General features: G+C 34.8%; 1 non-coding gene across 1 annotated transcript; it reads left to right on the plus strand.

Moving 5' to 3' along the window:
• The first annotated feature begins 428 nt into the window (after positions 1 to 428).
• LOC115972647 lies at positions 429 to 535 on the plus strand. The gene has a single exon (XR_004087511.1). It is a non-coding gene; the product is annotated as a small nucleolar RNA R71 (small nucleolar RNA).
• The last annotated feature ends 7,104 nt before the right edge of the window (positions 536 to 7,639 follow it).

A 7,639-nucleotide genomic window follows, 5' to 3' on the forward strand; every position in this document is an offset into this window, starting at 1 on the left:
GATTTTTTCACCATGTTCATAACATTTTCTTGATCATGCAACAGCTCTTTAAAAACTGGAATTGTAGGGCATTCATTGGTAGGGTGTTCTACAGTCTCAAAAATTCTACAAACTTCATCAATTTTAGGCACAATATTGATTCCATTGACCTTCCTTAATTCTATAGCTTCAAGCTTCCTAGTTAGACTAGCCACCCATCTTCCCTAAGTTGGTACTTACCACCTCCAGAGGGGTTGGTGGATGCTCTAGATCTATCTGAGGTATTAGTGGTATCCCAAGATTGAGCATTCTCAGCTAAGAGATCAAAATATTCAAAAGCCTCATTAGGATTTTTATTCAAAAACTCTCCACTGCACATCATCTCTACAAATTGTCGCATCTTTGGAGTTAAACTTTCATAGAAAAAACTAATTATATGCCAAGTTTTATAGCCATGATGTGGACAAGCATTAAGCAAATCTTTAAATCTTTCCCAACATTGATAAAATGTCTCATTATCTTTTTATGAAAAATTCATTATTTGTCTTTTAAGTGCATTAGTCCTATGAATTAGAAAAAATTTCTTTAAAAACTTAGTTTGCATCTCTTGCCAAGTACCAATTGACCTAGGTCTCAAAGAATTAAGCCAAGTTTTTGCCTTGTCTTTAAGAGAAAAAGGGAACAACTTCAACCTAATGTTCTCTTCATTACATGATTGGTCATGGAAGGTAGAACATACCTCCTTAAATTCCTTAAAGTGTAGCTAAGGATTTTCAGAATCTAAGCCATGAAATTTAGGAAGTAATGAAATCATACCGGGCTTAAAATTAAAATTATTTGCATTAGTTGGAAAAATGAGGCATGATGGTGCACTACCCTTAGTAGGTTGCAAATAATCCTTGAGAGTTCTAATGGGTGGATGAGCATGGAAGTTTTCATTATTTAAATTATTATCATCACCATGATTACTATCTAAGTTTGCCATGATATCAAGTGTGTGAGAATGTGTGAAAGAATCAGATAAATTGGCAAACAAATTATTCGACTCAATTCTAACCAAGCTATTAACACTATCATGACACTAAACATGCATGCAATAGTAAAGCAAGAAAGAAAAAGAAAAAGAAAAGAAAAGAAAACAAATACCTTAAACAAAAAAGAAGAAGTAAAAATAAAAGAATAACTTTAAAGGAAAACTAAACTACTTAAAAAGAAAAGAGTTGGAGAGATATTACCAAATATGTGAAGAAATTTAATGCCAAAAACCTCTTCAAATGAAGTGGAATGCTTCTCTAATCGCCTAATCCCCGGCAATGGCGCCGAAAACTTGTTGTGACTTAAATAATGCTCCCAAGTGTAGGATTGTTGCAAAGTAATAACTCGGTAAGTTCGAGGTCAAATCCATAGGAAAAAGGAAATTAATTAGCAAACCACAAGAGAATAAAACTAAAATAATAAAGTTTAATTGAAAATATTTTTGATGGTTTAGTAAAGTTAATTTAAATTGAGAGAAAATAACAATATATTAAGGCGCTAAGATTTAGGGATCCACACACAAAACATCTATCGGTAGTCTTAACAATATTTATCTTATAACTCAACTAAAATTCATATGAAGGATGATCTTAGTTGGATAATTTAACAGTAAAAACTCAAGAATTAATTGTCTAAGGTAGTTTTATGAAATTGATTGATTTAAGGCAAAACAAAACTAGTGAATTAGTTCGCAAGGAATACTAAGCATTTAACGTGCCCAGAGTCTACGATAAATCGAAGAATTATATAGAAATAAAATTTTTTATAGATGAGTAAATCAATTAAAAACATAATAACATAAGCATAAAAACCATAAAATAATTGTTAAGAACATACCATTAAACGGTTGGGTTTCACCCCTTGCCTTAGCAAGGCTTCTAACAAGCCATAACACAAATAAAACTCTAAAAACTGTGAAGAAACTTTAAGAAAACCTAAATTATGTTCTACGGAAGCTCCTTTGAATTTTTCCCTAAAGAGCCTTGAAATAGGTCAAGGAATCCTATTACAAGTTGAATGGAGTTTGGAGAAAATCCCAGGTTTTTAGGCTTCACTTAACCGACGTTTTAGGCCTATTTAACTTCAAAATTCGGAGTTTTGGTAAACTAAAAAGTTGTATCCTTTTAAGTTAGCTTTCCATCCCAACTTGAATGATCTCGATTGAACATCTGAGCCAAAACGTGTGCTCCGAATACTAACTGGTACGCAGGCTAGAATCCTAATCCGAATTGAACTTGGATTTGGTGCAAATTTCCTTTAATTCCTTACTCCAATTGGACTTGAATTTAATTGGGTTGGCCTTCTTTGACTTCATCATGACCCTTGTAAAAGTAAAATCCATTAGCTTTCTTCTTTGCACAAATCCACTTATTTAATTTCATTATCCTACAAAAAACAAATTCATGCATTAAAATTCAATTAAGCACAAAATTGATTATTCAGAATTATTCCAAAACCAACTATAAAATGCATGAATTAACTCAAAATAAGTATGATAATGCTTTCTAATAATGATATAAATATGCAAAATTAAGCTATTATCAATGGTGGTCGAGGCAACCACATGTGACGTGCTATATCCATTGAGTTACCACTTCCCACCATCCACTTCGACCTAGCTAGTATGACATCCCTAGCTTGTAATATGCTCTGCCACACATACAATGGGTTGCTCCCTAGTTCAACTTCCAAAAAAGAGCATGCAGGTTAGTATCTAGCCTTATACACTTTGACGAACAAGGAATTCTGTTGGTTGAGTTACCTCCATGCCTGTTTCGCTAGCATAGCCAAGTTGAAGGCATTAATATTCCGGAAGCCCATTCCACCCTTTTTCTTAGGCTCACACAATCGTTCCCAGTTTATCCAGTGTATCTTTCTCTTGTTGCTCATCTGTCCCCACCAATACTTGCAATGATAGAGTTGATGTCATTGCATGGGCCTTTTGGAAGCTTGAACAGGCTCATTGAGTATGTTGGTATTGCTTGCGCCACCGTTTAATTAGAACGTCTCTCCCTACTTTCGAAATTAGCTTTTCTTTCCAACCAGTGACCCGTTTTGCTATTCTTTCTCGAAGGTCCTTAAATGTGTTGGCCTTATTTTTTCCTCCCACCGTTGGCAACCCCAAGTATTTCTCAATCTCTGTTACTATCTGGGCATTTAGCAACTTGCGAATGTCATCCCTCACTGTCCGATCTGTATTTGGGCTGAAAAATAAGGTCGTTTTCTGCTAGTTAATAGCCTGGCCTGAGGCTTTTTCATACATATTCAGCATATGGAGAAGGTTACTACATTCCGAATGGAGAGTTGGATGAAAGAACAGGCTGTCATCGCGAAGAGCAAGTGGGAGATACTGACCCCACCATGGCAAGTCAGCACCCCACGAAGTTGTTGTGACTCAATCACTTTCCAGATCAAGGCAAATAGGCCTTCAACACAAAATAAGAACAAGTACAGCAATAAAGGGTCACCTTGTTTTATGCCGCGGGTTGGAGAGATGAAGCCTCGTGGATCCCCGTTAAGAAGCACAGTGTAAGTTGCTGACGAAACACACCGCATAACCAAGTTTACCCACCTCTTTGTGAAACCTAGTTTTAGCATTATCTTGTGTAGGAATTCCCATTCCACTTGGTCGTAAGCTTTACTAATGTCAAGCTTCACAGCCATGTGACCTATTTTGCCTTGTCTTCTTTTTCTCAATCGATGCAGCGTTAGCCAAATTTTTTGAGACTATACGGCTTACCACATTGCTCAAACTGATAGGGCGGTAGTCTACCATATGTTGCGGATCCTTAATCTTTGGGATGAGTAGGATGTGGGTGAAATTTATCTTGTTAAGGATGTGGCCAAAGTTTAGGATTGAGAGCACTGCTTCAGTGACATCCCCACCCACTATGTGCCAAAATTTCTAAAAGAAAAACGGAGGCATACCATCCAGGCCCAGCAATTTTGACGGATGCATCTCAAAGCAAGCCTTCCTCACCTCCTCTCCCATAAAAGGGTCTATTTAGCTCCTGGCTCATTCCCTCCGTTACTACACTATCTACTGAGGTCAGAACCTCATCCTCATTGGTTGGGTGTGATGTGGAGAAAATCCCCTGGAAGTACCTCTCTGCTATACCACCTATTTGCTGCTCATCTGACCTGGAATATGTAATAGACTGATACCATGAAAAAAATATTCAAACTGCATAAACGCATTTTCTTGATTTTAGAATTTTATTTATATAGTCAAAACATTCATAACTAGGTCTTGAAAAATTACAAGGTTACCCAACCCAACTCACATCCAACTATTTGTTATTTGTTTGTTCACTTTTCTTTCGTTGTATTTAACATTCAGTAATTCAACTGTTGAAAATCAAGAGGAAACCAAAATTACCAATTCTTTTCTCAAGATAATTTCAATTAAAAAAAAATGAAATATTATGTTGTCGTTATAATTTCAATATACTTTTTTGTATCACCATTAATTTTTTTTCTATGACTAGATGATCCCAACATTGTAGCATGAATTAGAATGCAAATGTGAACTTTGAAAAATGAACTTATCACGATATTTTAAGCATATATATTAAGACACAATGCCTTTTTGCATAACTCATTCTAAAGAGAGTAAATCACTTAAGTAAAAGCGACTTGAACTAAATTCATTCCAAGAATGACGTGCATGCAATGGCTTAAATGCCAACAAGAATTTTATTGATGAATTGAAAATTCTAAAAACAACACACTAGGAAACACTTGTCTCAATTAAAGTTAAAAAAAAAAATGACCACATTTTCCTACAATCACCAGCCAATGCATTATTAATATTGTAGTAGCCAATGATAAGCCTGTTTGAATTCATAGGCATGATCAAATTCTACTAGGTTTTGGTGCAGCCCTAGAATTGCGTTCACATTTACTCTTGAGCAACGGAGGGAACAATGGGTTGAGTGGGAACATCTTGGGCCAACACTTGTGACTAATAACAGTGATGGATTTGCAACAAGCAGGACTGACCACACTAAATTCACCCTAGGAATGTGTTCCATAAATCTCATCAACACACCGATTAATGCTTGAAAGTGATGACCAGCATTTTGCAACGTCTTTTTCCCAATTCCTGTCTGATAGTCCTAGGAAAGGTAATTTCATTGGCAAATAGAGCTTGCCCACAGTGATCTGATTTACTCCTAGAGGAGAAGGTGCATGTCCTCCAACTCTAGAGCCAGTTAAACAAATATTTTTAAGTGTTGAATGAAAAGCTGGGTTAAAAGGGAACAATTTAGGCAAGCAATGGTCACTGACCAAAGTGATGGCTTTACAACAAGCAGGGCCAAGGAAGTTAACTCCGCCATTAAAGAGTGAATTCATAACATCTGTAAGACACCCTGGTACACCTGAAAGAGATGACCAACATTCCTGTATGTCTTAATTCCTCGGTAAAATCCCTGGTAAAACGGCCTTACTTGTGGTGATTCCAGAGACCTGTCCGTTTCCTTTAGATAGTTTACCACAAGAGTTATTGAGCAAAGGAGCAAAGGTGGGATTGGAGGGGAACAAATTAGACAAGCAATTTCCCTCAATCTCCGAGATGGCTTTGCAACAAGAGGAACCTATATTGCTAAATTGGCCATTGACAATGAACCAAAAACTTTAGTAAGACACTTGGTATGTCTATAAGAGATGACAAACACTGCCCATTTGCCCTTGAAAGTCCCCCTAGCTCCAAGGTTTGGGAACAATTTAGTTATTTGTGGCAACAATCTAGATGTTTTTGACAATCCGGGTATTTGTGACAATCCTTGTATTTGAGTCAATCTAGGTGTTTGTTGCAATTGAGCTAGACCTGTAGGAACCAACATTGCCTAACATGCATATATCAATATGAGAGTAGTCCTTTGTGATTTATATGCCATGGTACTTATCAAACGGGATAAACTTGTTGTGTCTGTGAGTATTGGTTTATCAATGGTAATGAGGGATGCTTGAGGCTAATGGAAGTGAAAGCAGGGGAACTAATAGTACCAATCAATGACATAAAAACTGAAACTTTTTTAAGTGCCATTGATGCATTAGTTTAATACTCCAAAATCAGTCCTATTGATACCATCAATACTAGAAAACTTTCATTAAGATCATGGTAAGTTATACTTCATTGATGCTGGTCATTTTTCCCAAAGATACTCTTGAAAATAATGAATTTAATCTTAATAATGATAGAATTGAAGGGTCCCAAAGATGTTCTTGAAAATAATGAATTTAATCTTAATAATGATAAAATTGAAACATCTTGAAAATAATGAATTTAGAAGGCGTTTGGATACTGATGAAATCTCTTGCGTTTGCTTTTTTTTTTTTTTACTGACTAGCGCCTCTTGCACTGTTCATGGGACATGAACAATGCAAACAAGCAAATGAACAGTACTTTCAGTGTGAACAATTACTTATTTATTATTTTTTTTATTGTTTTCAGTTTTCAGTAAAATAAGCGGTGTCCAAACGCACCCTTAATCTTAAGAATGATAAAACTGAAGGGGTCTTTCGGTATAGAGATCAAGGATTTCAAATAAACTACTTTTATTGCTGCTACTTTTCCCATTAACCAAATGTAAAAGAGTCGTCAACTTCTAATTTACAATATCCACGATTTTGTGTATATACTATATATAACTCACCGGAGAATTTTATCAATTAAAATAAAACTCACAAGAGAAATACTCCTCAGAAAGAGAAAAATAGAAACATTTTAATAAATATATTACAAGTGTTTTGATCATTTTCTTTTATTATCGTATATAAATCTTTTCACCCAAATTGTATGCGCACTACCCAAAATATATTAATCAAATTTGTGTAAAAAATTTTGAATGATGAATTACATTTTTTAACCTAACGTACACACTATTGAATAACATTTTTTCTATATTCTTAATATGCGTGACAAATTTCATGCTAAACTAATGTTATTTACTATTCAGTCCAAAAGCTCATTTTTAATGTATAATTTTAATATACCAATTAAGACTTAAATTTAGAACAATTAATAGAATAACGACCTATTGATCTCTGAACATTTTGAAATTTTACTAGTATGAAGGTTATACGGAGAACATCTAATTCAACAATAGATTTAGTAAAATTTACATTAAAAAAAAAAAACATTTTAACTATGGTAACATTACTTATAGTGACGAAAAATGCCTTTTAGCGACGAAGAATTTTTGACAGATCCAAAAAGCTCTCTCAAAAAATCCTATTTCCGATGGCAAAATAAAGCCCTCGCAAATACTTGGTAAAATGTGAAACATTTGGTACCAACAAAAAAAGTTGTCGCAATTATGTGTTGTAGCCATTACAAATGTTAATATTTTGGAGGGAAATTTTCCCTCCATATTATTTGCGAGGGACAATTAAAAATATCTTGCAAAAAGTGTATTATTTGTGATGGTTAAAAAAATGTCATCACTAATACTAAATTGTTTGCAAGGGCCAAGATTGACCTTCACAAATAACCATTAAAATGTCAAAATATTTGGAGGGAAACATTCCCACCAAATTATTTCCAAGGGACAATGAAAATCCCTCGCAAAAAGTTTATTTTTTGTGTGGGTTAAAAATATGCCCTCACTAACACTAAATC

This window comes from Quercus lobata, chromosome 12, assembly GCF_001633185.2.
Source record: "Quercus lobata isolate SW786 chromosome 12, ValleyOak3.0 Primary Assembly, whole genome shotgun sequence".
Taxonomy (NCBI): Eukaryota; Viridiplantae; Streptophyta; class Magnoliopsida; order Fagales; family Fagaceae; genus Quercus; species Quercus lobata.